Source organism: Panthera leo, chromosome F3 (genome assembly GCF_018350215.1).
Source record: "Panthera leo isolate Ple1 chromosome F3, P.leo_Ple1_pat1.1, whole genome shotgun sequence".
Taxonomy (NCBI): Eukaryota; Metazoa; Chordata; class Mammalia; order Carnivora; family Felidae; genus Panthera; species Panthera leo.
The window spans coordinates 63,600,090-63,611,142 of NC_056696.1; the positions used below are offsets into that span (position 1 = coordinate 63,600,090).

General features: G+C 48.4%; 1 long non-coding RNA gene and 3 other non-coding genes across 4 annotated transcripts; 2 read left to right on the forward strand and 2 right to left on the reverse strand.

Annotated features, from left to right (window-relative positions):
• Nucleotides 1-105: 105 nt before the first annotated feature.
• LOC122211826 lies at nucleotides 106-7,216 on the reverse strand. Its single transcript, XR_006198860.1, has 3 exons — nucleotides 7,133-7,216; nucleotides 1,185-1,264; nucleotides 106-601 (listed from the first exon to the last, which is right to left on the reverse strand). It is a non-coding gene; the product is annotated as an uncharacterized LOC122211826 (long non-coding RNA).
• TRNAG-UCC lies at nucleotides 682-753 on the reverse strand. The gene has a single exon. It is a non-coding gene; the product is annotated as a tRNA-Gly (tRNA).
• TRNAL-CAG lies at nucleotides 1,369-1,451 on the forward strand. The gene has a single exon. It is a non-coding gene; the product is annotated as a tRNA-Leu (tRNA).
• A 3,272-nt stretch (nucleotides 7,217-10,488) lies between the features above and the next one.
• On the forward strand, nucleotides 10,489-10,559 carry TRNAG-GCC. The gene has a single exon. It is a non-coding gene; the product is annotated as a tRNA-Gly (tRNA).
• The last annotated feature ends 494 nt before the right edge of the window (nucleotides 10,560-11,053 follow it).

Genomic DNA, 11,053 nt, shown 5'->3' on the forward strand with positions numbered 1-11,053 from the left:
AGCCCAAGAGCTCCAAAATATTATTTGGACATGTAACCAATATGAAGATATTAGAATTTTTTTATACTTCGTCTTCAAACCAGTATGTATTGGACACTCAACAGACAGCAGGTTGCACACTCGGGCGTTAAATTTTCATCGGAAAAACTGGGTGGGTACTTAGATTTCATAACGTTTACAGTTGAAAAAGGGGATTCATATGCCCAAGTTGCTCCCAGCGTACTTAGACTTTCTTCAGTGGCTGAACTGGGTGTCCATTTATTGACTTCTGCTAATTATTTAGTTTACTGTCGTACACCTGCAAGCGCAGTTCTCCCGACGCACTCGCAGGGCAGCCGCACGGACCTCGCGCACCTGCACGCAGGGCCCTCCGGAGACCTGGCTCCCGGCGCTCGGCACTCGGTACCTGGCACCCGGCGTCGCGCAGGTTCCTCCAGAGGTGGCAGCGGGGAAAGAAAGGCGGGGAGGAGCGGCAGACAGGAAAGAAAGCCTTCCGAGTCGGACACTGGACCCAAACGCGGCTGGGCGGAGAAGGGGCTCCCCAGCGACAGATGAGTCCGGGAGAGAAGGCAGTGCCTGCGGTTCCTAGTTTGGGTTCAGGCTTTTAAAAAAAAAAAAAAAAAAAAGGAAATCCCATGTGGCTTTCCTCGGGAAGGGGGAAAAAAAAAAAAAAAAAAAAGCTGCGTTGGCCGGGAATCGAACCCGGGTCAACTGCTTGGAAGGCAGCTATGCTCACCACTATACCACCAACGCCGGCGTTCTTAGGTTCTGGGAATTTTCTATATAAGGCAAATGGAGGCCGTGGCTTCTCGGACCACGGTGTTCCACGATTCTGAGGTACGTGGAGCTTTCCTTTAACGAGAATGGGTCTCGGCCTTGCTCCTAGTCGATCCTCCAGCTACGGACAGGGACTGGAGGCCGGGACAGCGCGGAGCCCAGCAGGAAAGTAGACGCCTCGCTCGGCCCAGGGATTTTTCCCGCCCCCTGCTCTCGTCCGCGCTCCCGGCTCTGCCACTGGGCTCGTCCCAGCGCTGGATCCGCGGGGCGTGGGATTCGGTACCGACGATTTGGGACGGAGGGTCTGAAGGAGACCGGCCGGCGAGGGGCCCACCCTGGCGAGATTCCGCCGCGCTAGAGGAGTGATTGGAGGGCTAAAAAGGGCGAAAGTTAAAATGGATCCTTACCGTTTAGGATGGTGAAGTAGGAAAGAGGAGTCGGAGACAGTTTTATTTTCCGTGCTTTGACAAGGATCCCATGGAGAGTTCTAATTTTATATAAAACAATAAATACAACTTTGATGTACGTTAACGTCGTGATACAGTACTGTGGAATAATACTAAAGGAAAATAAGACAACACTATGCGCGAAGTCAGGATGGCCGAGCGGTCTAAGGCGCTGCGTTCAGGTCGCAGTCTCCCCTGGAGGCGTGGGTTCGAATCCCACTTCTGACAAAATGTTGCTTTTACTTTTTTTCCCACCAACAAATAGAATTGAATTCATGGAGAAGGGAGTATTGATTAATCGACACCTCTTTGTCCTGAGTATCTATATATGAATATTATGCTTCATTGTAAATATGAAACAATTTTTTTCTGTTATAGGCAGGAGACTGGTCTAGGAAATCAGGAAACAATTGACACTAAGATCTATCCCTAACTGGAAAAAAAAGTGTTTCTGCCTTAGACTCCGTCCTCTTGGTACCTATTTATCCATTCCTTTATCTAACAACAATATATTGAGCCCTTCCTATGTGCCAAGCATATTAGGGCAGGCCGTTCATCTGTCGCAGGGTGGACTGGGGAGACCCCTTGGCCCTGAGGCCTCCGCGCAGCCCCTCCCTGGGATGTCACCGCAGGCTCTTAGGCTCCTCCCAAGAGAAAAATTCAAGAACAGACCAGACACTGGTTGAGTAGTGCTGGAAAAGAGATCATTAAAGGGAGAGAGAGTGCACTCTCCAGATGTGAGAGCAGCCCGCTCAAGGGAGAGCAGGGCCCAGGGTTTGGGTCTCTATCTTTCATCAACAGTTGTCTACCAGGCGGTGGAATATTATTTGGGGAGGGGATTTCTTTGGGAGCAGGGTTGCAGGCCTTCTTTGTCTTGGGCCTGTCTGATTTGATCCGGTTTTCTTCCGGCTTTAGTTTTGGAATGTTGCCAGGACAGGTATCTGACTTTCCCCATAGCTGACCCTGACTCCTCCCTTGCTGGCGTCCAGACGTGGGGTTGAAACCCGACTACCTGCTTGCGCTAAAACCACCACCAACTCTAATTCAGTAGATTTGCTGTGTCACCAAAACCCAGGAAAATAAATCAACAGAAAAAATCTGGGAAAGTAATACGGAGGAAAGGTAAACTCGTGGAGTTGGGTGTTTCGAGAGCTCCTTTTTCCTGAAGGTCACAGATAAGATGCTTTCTGATGGAGGAGGAAGTGGCTATGAAAAAAATCTTGTTGCCCTTTTGGGAAGAGGGACGAGCTGTCAAGCTGAATGTGTGAGGTTCACAGGTGTGAGATTGGAAGGATCTTTAGGTCAATTGGTGAAATTGGTGAAACTTCGCCAGATAAACTGCATTCTTTGCTATTTACTAGACCAGACCGTGACCTCAGGAAGCTGCCAGCAGTATAGTAAGTACACTGAGCTGGTGGGAGGCTTAGGTGAATACCTAGGGGCTTATTAGAAATGCAAGTCGCAGGCCACAACCTCAGACCCACCAAATCCAAAGTTCGTAAGGTCTCCAGGTGATGCACACGCATCCGAAAGCTTGAACAGCACCGATCTAACTTAGGTGCCTTTGCACAGGCTGATCTTGAACTTGGACTACCCTTTCCCTTGCTTCTCACCAAGGCAGTTTCAGATGAGCACTCACACTATGTCAGACACCGCACTTAGAACAGAAGGTGTCTACGCTAAAGCCGATGGCAATGCATTCACAAGAGAGACATGTAAAAAAACAAAGTTGAACCTTAACCATGTGATCAAGGTCACAGTCCCACTGACCGAATTCATGGAGATGGGCACTTCTTAAAAACCTCAGTCTAATCATGAAAGAATATCACATAAACCCAAATCGAGGGACAATCTGCCGAATACTGACCAGTGCTCTTGGAAATGTCAAGGTCATGAAACACAAGGTTGGGAAACTGTCACAGATTGTCGGGAATGATGTACAAAACAAAGGCAAAAGAAAAAAATTAAATGTCCTTACTACCTACAGCCCATTGATAAGGCCTTGAGACAGGCAGAGTGACCTTCCTCTGGGAGTTCAGCTGCCTTGAAGTTGACACTTTGCTAGGGGCAAAAGGCGGCCTTAGCCCAACCCCACAGGATCCCGTCTAACATATAAAAATTCTTTTGGAAACTTCATTTTTGCTGCCCCCCAAGATACATGTTGGCAATCATCCTCCAGGCATATGGCCCCCAGATATCCGAAGGGTCTCACGACTGAGTTTTTTTTTACTAACAGTAATAAATGACGTTTTCCCAAAAATAGCTAGCCCCCTCAAGGTCCTAGAAACCTTGTTTCCAACATTCCTTAGAGACTTCTGCTATCCCTAATCCCCTCCCAACTTGAACTTACATAATCAGTCACCTGTCACTACCCCAGGACAGCTTTCTGCCCACGGGTCCTGTCCCCATGCTGTAATAAAACCACCTTTTTGCTCCAAAGACGGTTCAAGGATTTTTTTCTTGACCATTGGCTCTGAACCCCAACCCACATCAGGGAAGATATGATAACCAAAACCAGCATGGTATCCTGGATTGGCTTCTGGAAAAAAAAATTAGTGGAAAAACATGAAATCTGAATAAAGTCTATAGTTCACTTAACTGTATTGTACCAATGTCAGCTTCTTGGGTTTGATAAGTGTACCATGGTTATGTAAAAATCTTAACATTAGGGGAAGCTGGGTGAAGGATATATAGTAACTTTCTTAACAGCTGAGCCACCCAGGCACCCCTGGATATATAGTAACTTTCTGTAGTATCTTCCCAACTCTCTGTCAATCAAAAGTTATTGTGCAATAAAAAGGCCCAAAAAAAAAAAAAAAAAAAAAAAAAACAACACCCCGAAACGAAAAACACTTGAAAGTAGCTGCCTGTGAGGAATTGAGAGTAGGGCAAGAAAATGCTGTTTTTACATTAGAGGGATTGTAGCAAGATTTCATTTCTAAGTAATGGGCATGTATTTTGATTTAATTTGTTGTAATATTTTTGGGGAGGAACTGGGTGACATGGTTGTTATTACGCTAATCAAACTATGTTAAAAAGAAAACGACAGACCCCAAAACAAATAATCCAGTGAAGAAATGGGCAAAAGACATGAATAGACACTTTTCTAAAGAAGACATCCAGATGGCTAACAGACACATGAAAAGATGCTCAACATCACTCATCACCAGGGAAATACAAATCAAAACCACAATGAGCTATCACATCATGCCTTTCAGAATGGTTAAAATTAACAACTCGGGCAAGGACAGATGCTGGGGAGGATGAGGAGAAAGAGGAACATTTTTGCACTGCTGGTAGGAATGCAAACCAGTGCAGCCACTCTGGAAAACAGTTGGGAGGTTCCTCAAAAAATTAACAATAGAACTACCCTAAGACCCAGCAATTACACTACTAGGTATTTATCCAAGGGATACAGGTTTGCTATTTCGAAGGGGCCCATGCACTCCAATGTTTATAGCAGCACTATCAACAATAGCCAAATATGGAAAGAGCCCAAATGCATCCACGGATGAATGAATAAAGAAGATGTGGCATGTATATACAATGGAGTATTACTCGGCAATCAAAAAGAACAAAGTCTTGCCATTTGCAACTACGTGGATGGAACTGGAGGGTATTATGCTAAGCGAAATTGGTCAGTCAGAGAAAGACAAATATCATGTGACCTCACTCATATGAGGACTTTAAGATACAAAACAGATGAACAGTAGGGAAGGTAAGCAAAAATAATACAAAAACAGGGAGGGGGACAAAACATAAGAGACTCTTAAATATAGAGAACCAACTGAGGATTGCTGGAGGGGTTGTGGGTGGGGGATGGGCTATTTGGGCAAGGGACATTAAGGAGGACACTTGTTATATGTAGGGGATGAATCACTGAATTCTACTCCTGAAATCATTACTGCACTATATGCTAATTTGGATGTAAATTTCAAAAAAAAAAAGAAAGAAAAAAAAATCAACATACATCAAAAGAAGAAAGAAAGAAAGAAAGAAAAAGAAACGACAGGTCCAAGGTGGAGTCACTTATGCTGGGCCAAGTCACCAAACTGGGGCTTAAATCCTAACCTAATTGCAGTTTAAACCTCTCCCTGAAATTTAGTCTTAACCAGTCAGTCAGGAATTTTCCAGTCTGCACCAATTAGGGTAAGAAACCCCGCCCTTGCCCCTAAGGGAGGGTGACCTTATCTGGAGCAATCCTTTTGTTTCTTTTGCTAATAACTTGTCACCCCACCCTCCTGCCTATAAAAACCTTCGGTTTTTGTAAAAGGCCTCAGAGTTCCCCTTGACTTGCTGGAATGGACGTTGCCCAATTCTTGAATCACTTACAAAAGCCAATTAGATCTTCAGAGTTACTCGGTTAAAATTCTGTCCTTTGACAACTATATACAATATAAAGATGTCTTATCAAGGACACCTGAGCGGCTCAGTCGTTTGGGCGCCCGACTTTGGCTCACGTCATGATCTCTCGGCTTGTGAGTTCAAGCCCCTCGTCGGGATCCGGTGACAGCTGAGATCCTGGAGCCTGCTTCGGATTCTGTGTCCCTCTCTTGCTCTGCCCCTCCCCCGCTCGTGCTCTGTTCCCCCCTCTCTCTCTCAAGAGTAAATCTTTAAAAAATTAAAAAAAAAAAAAGATGCCTTACCAGGCATACAAGAAATAGTCCCCAAAGAAACTAAACCATTAACAACAGTCTCATTCAAAAGTAGATGAAGTAGTGTGTTTAAATCCCTCTATGGAAAAATAGATCCCATACAAATGAGAGGATCTGAAATGTTTTCCCAACACAAGACAATTTTCCTTCTTACACCCTGTGTATGTTTTTAAGGAGAGAGAGAGAATATGTTGTTGGAATGCTAAGAAACTATCTTGACCCTGTGAGTGTTAGAATAGGAAGTTACTTAAGCTCTGACAGGATACCTGGAGGCCAGCAACCAGGAAGCTGTGGCCGGCTGTGCGAAGGTCAGAGGCCTGTCCAGGCAGCACTCCACAGGAAGCCCCATCAAAGCAACAGGCCCAAGTTGGCAGATACCCTAACAGGAAACCCCTGACCAAATTAGGAAGAAAAAGCGGGAAACCCTGCTTCCTGCCCCAAGTGATAAATATTCTGCCCCCCTAGTTAACAACTGTCAATAAAAGACAGAAACCCAAACCCCACCTCTAGAAGGCACTCGCTCCCTCTCTCTGTCTCTCCCTCCACCCCCCCTTGCTAGCCTGCTCTCAAATCTCAAGAGTGTACTTTTCGCTTTAATAAACTTTTCCCACTTGTGTCACTCGACCGCTGTGTTGCATGTCTGTCCTTGGATTCATTCTTGTGACAAGACCAAGAACCTTTGGTGACTCCTTCAGGTCTGACTGGGTCAAAGCCCCGGGGCCCAGGGTCTCCCCAATTCACCCAGCAACACGAGTATCATTCCTCTTGGGAAGTCCAAGTTGGAAGTTGGGAGGAAATTCTGGGAAGGGAAAGTGTAATATAGAATGTGTATGTGATGTCATCTTTTCTGGGCAAGTTCTCTCACTGTGAAACCAGCATGGCCAGCACTAAGCCCAGGTGCAGGAAAAGAGAGCAGTTAAAAATGGGAAGTGGCAAGTATGGGGCCAAGTGGGTTGTTCTGCAATCTCCTCGTCACCCGCAAGAGGCGCCCCTGAACCAACTGTAATGCAGCCTTGCTCTGGCCAAACCCGCCTGCAGTTCTGAGATAAAAGTCTATCTTCCCGTTGCTCACAGGAGAGACCCAGTGTGGACTGGGTTAATTGGGAACTAGCTGACGCGAGTTTATCCTTGTTCTTACATCGGCATTTGCTCAACTGGCAGTAAAATTGAGCCCGAAGATACTTCCCAGCTTCAGCCACGTGCTGTAAAAAACATGTATCAGTGAATAATATAACTAATAAAAAAAATATATACCTTTTCTCTCCAACTGTGTTCTAGAGGAATAACATAGCCAATTTCACGACATATTGGGAAGTTTTGATAACAAGTAGAGTCACCGCCTGTTTGTGAGGTGACAAGGCACAGGCTCTAGAATCAGGCAGGACGGGATTCTCAATTCCAACCTGCCCCTCCCCCACAGTTAACAGCTATGCGAACTTGAGTAAATTGTTTAACCTCTGTGAACCTCAGAATCCTCATCTCCCCAAAGAAATAAAACCCTGTGATGTTGCCGTGAGGATTAAATTAGATTGTGTATGTCAAGTACCTGCTACATAGATGATGCTCAACTAAAATAATTAGTAATAGCTAATATTTGTGGCTCATATGCTGTATGCATAACTTTCTTTATCGTTTCTTACATGTACTAATTAACTGAACCCTCTTACCAATCCTGAAATAGGTCCTATTTCATCATCATCCCCTCTATATAGAAGGAGAGACCGAACCTCGGAGAAGTGGGTTTTTTTTTGTTTTTTTTTTATGTTTTTTTATTTGGGGGTGGTGGGGAGGAGAAGAGAGGGAGACACAGAATCAGAAGCAAGCTCCAGGCTCTGAGCTGTCAGCACAGAGCCTAATGCAGAACTCGAGCCTATGAACCATGAGGTCATGACCTGAGCCGAAGTCAGACACTTAACTGACTGAGCCACCCAGATGCCCCCAAACCTTGGGAAGTTTAACTTCCACCAGATATAAAGGAACAGAGCTGAAAACCTAAGCAATCTGGTTTCAGTATTGCTATTATGATACAGGGCTGGCATCATCATCATTATTATTAATCATCACCCTTAGGGCCCATCAGAAGAAACCAGAAACTTCTCACACACAAGATCAATAGTAACTTTAATTACACCCCTAGATGTACTCTCCAGAGACAGGATACACTACATCCCAGAGTTCAGGACGTGGGGTTTATTCTCTAACACGACATGGATAGGGGCACCTAAGGGTCTCAGTCAGTTAAGCCTCAGACTCTTGATTTCAGCTGGGGTCATGATCTCACAGTTCTCATGGTTCTCATGGATCGTGCGTTCAAGCCCCAGCATCAGCATCGGGCTCAGCAATGGCAGTGTGGAGCCTACTTGGGATTCTCTCTCCCTCGCTCTCTCTCCCTCCCCCACATGCGCACGCTCTCTCTTTCTCTCTCAAAATAAATAAACAAGCTTAAAAAAGGAACAATGGATAAAGTAACTCGATTAGAGCCAGCTAATTATCATATAAACTATCTTGTCAGTGTATTAGGACATATAGACAGACAAACTAAACTAGAATCCCAATACAGGATTTTTTTTTAATCTTAGGGTCACACATGGGAACCTTGCTGGGACTTAAAGTTTCTCTCCATTCTCTACTTTTCCAACTCTCATCTCCTTTCCTCTTGCAGCAGATAACTCACAGCTCGCTCCTATCAGCCCTCAGACTTCAGTACCCACTGGACATGTCTGCCTCAAACTCTCCCTTAGCCTGTTTTCCCCTGTGGAAATCACACGCACAGGCTTGTGAGTTTTCTTCACTTCCTTCCTTCAGCACCCACCCTGACATTTTCTGCTTCTGAAAGCCTTGCCTCTTTATGTATTTAACTGGACTGAAAACCAAGGAGGAGTTTTAAATGTTTATTTCCATGTATGTTTCACAAAACCCATATATTAACAAAATCCATACATGCAGGTAACAACAGCACCAAAGTAGGCAAAAGCGATGGTAAAGTGCCCCACAAATGTTAATAATGATGACTTCTGCCAGTCTGAAATGGGAGAGAAAAGGATTTTACCAAGCGACGCGGGCACAGGCCTCAGTGGGACACCACGGCGAGAAGAAAGCTCCCTGATTGGAGGATTCCTCTGCACTCCCATTCTTCAAGTTCAGGGCAGGATCACAGAAGACAGAGGGACCACAAGCCCAGGCCTTACCATCACAGATGACCTGCCAGGAGGGACCATTCAATCAACCTGCTCAGTGCGGAGGCCACTACCGGGGAGGGGTGGGGGGCTCCCTGGCCGGCGTCAGTCCCACAGCGGCTACCCCCAGGGACACGTAGGGCCTGGGGAAGGTGGGGTGACAGACTTTGCTCCAGCTCCCTCTTCTGATTCTCATAGTCCTCCTTCTCTGCCAGCTGGTTGTGCTCCGGCCAGGCAAGGACTTCCCGACACTTGTACTCTGGGCCTGTCCTCTTGGGAAATCTTCCCTTGCTTCCGTCGGAACTCCTTCCCGAGGCGGCTCACCAACCTGTCGTCGAGCCCTCCCCACCCAGCCTCAGGAGCCTCGAAGACACCCGCGTCGACAGCGAGAATGCATACGGTCGAAGGTGCTCCCGCCCAGGTCGAAAATGAGCGCATTTTGCTCCCCCGCGCCGCGCTGATCAGCCCGTCGGCGATGGTGGCCGCCGTGGCCTTGTTGATGATCCGCAGCCCGTGGCGCCCCACGATGGCACCGGTGTCCTTGGTGGCCTGGGGCTGGCGGGTCGTTGAGGTAGGCGGGCACCGTGACCAATCTCCTGCACCTGGCCCAGCACCATGGAAGAGACCTCCTGGGGGTAGGAGGACGTCTCCTGCCCCCGGGGGGGGACACGCGCACCCAGGCCTTGCCGCCCTCCCTCGGCCCCCTGCAAGGGTCAGTGCTTCAGGTCCGCCAGCACCGCCGGGACCGCGAACCTGCGCGCGTGGCGTCCAAGCAGGTGGTGCGCCGGCCTCTTAGCTACGCGCGCACCAGCCGCGCGCGGTCCTGAAGGCCACCTAGCCGGGCGCTGGGCGCGTGCCCTGGTCGTGGGTGACTGGCAGCCGCCACCACCCCGCCTCCCTGCAGCACGCCGACCCACGAGCACGTGGGGCTAGGGTCGGTGCCCACGGCCACTTCGCTGGTGGTTTCTCGCGCTCCCGGGCCGCGTCGGACGCCTGAGCCCTTGGGACTCCGGGCTGCTTGGCTGGGCCTCCAGGAGCCCTTCATCCCGCGCCGTCGCGCCGCCTGCCGGTTACCCGCTCCTGGCTCGGCGTGGAGGGGAAAGTTCCAGCTCCTCCCCGCCGGCCCGAAGCGAGATCCGAAACCACTTCAGGTCGCAACTCCCCACGAGGACAAATGCGCCCCCTGGATGGTTGATGAGCCGGGGGAGCCGAAAGCGTGTCATCGTCATGCCAATAGAGCCTCAGAGTCAGGACTTTAAATAGCTTTTGTTGTTGTTGTTCTGAGTCCTAACGTTCTCTGTCTCGGAACATAAAGACAGTATTTTCAAACTGGTGGCTCAGCGGTGACTCAAGCGGGAGCCTGATTCACATCATGGAACGGAGCTCGGGATAGAGATGAAGCTAAGGGATGCCACCACGAATCGCAAGTCGGGAGCATTGGTGGTTCAGTGGTAGAATTCTCGCCTGCCACGCGGGAGGCCCGGGTTCGATTCCCGGCCAATGCATCGTAGCTTTTTGTTTTCTGATCCACACGTTTTAATTCAGTCTTTTTCTATTCTAGGATTTGCAACACTGAAATAAGCGAAACCAGCTAGCTGAGGCCTGCATTGATTGGATTTGATTCCCCTCCTTTATCAAGTCCCTTTCCTCTGAAGGCCGAGGGCGGGGGCGGGGGCAGGGGCGGGGCCGGGGAGGGGGAGGGGCGCGCCGGAAGGAGGATGTGCCTGAACTGTGGGAACGCCCTCCTCTTGAGCCACGTCCTTGTCGCTGGCGTCCCGAGGGGCATCGTCCCAGAGGCCTGCTGGAAAGGCTCTGCATGACAAAAGGAGGAGACTTTTCGAGACGTGAGGGTAGAAATGGAGGAAAGAAAACAAAATGTCCTTGTCATTTGCCCGACGGCGAATGGAACCTGACTGTCCCAGGTGGCAGGCAGAGACACTAGCGGCTACACTAAACAGGCGCAGCGTCTCAGGGCTTTAAGCTTCAGTAAAGTTGGCTG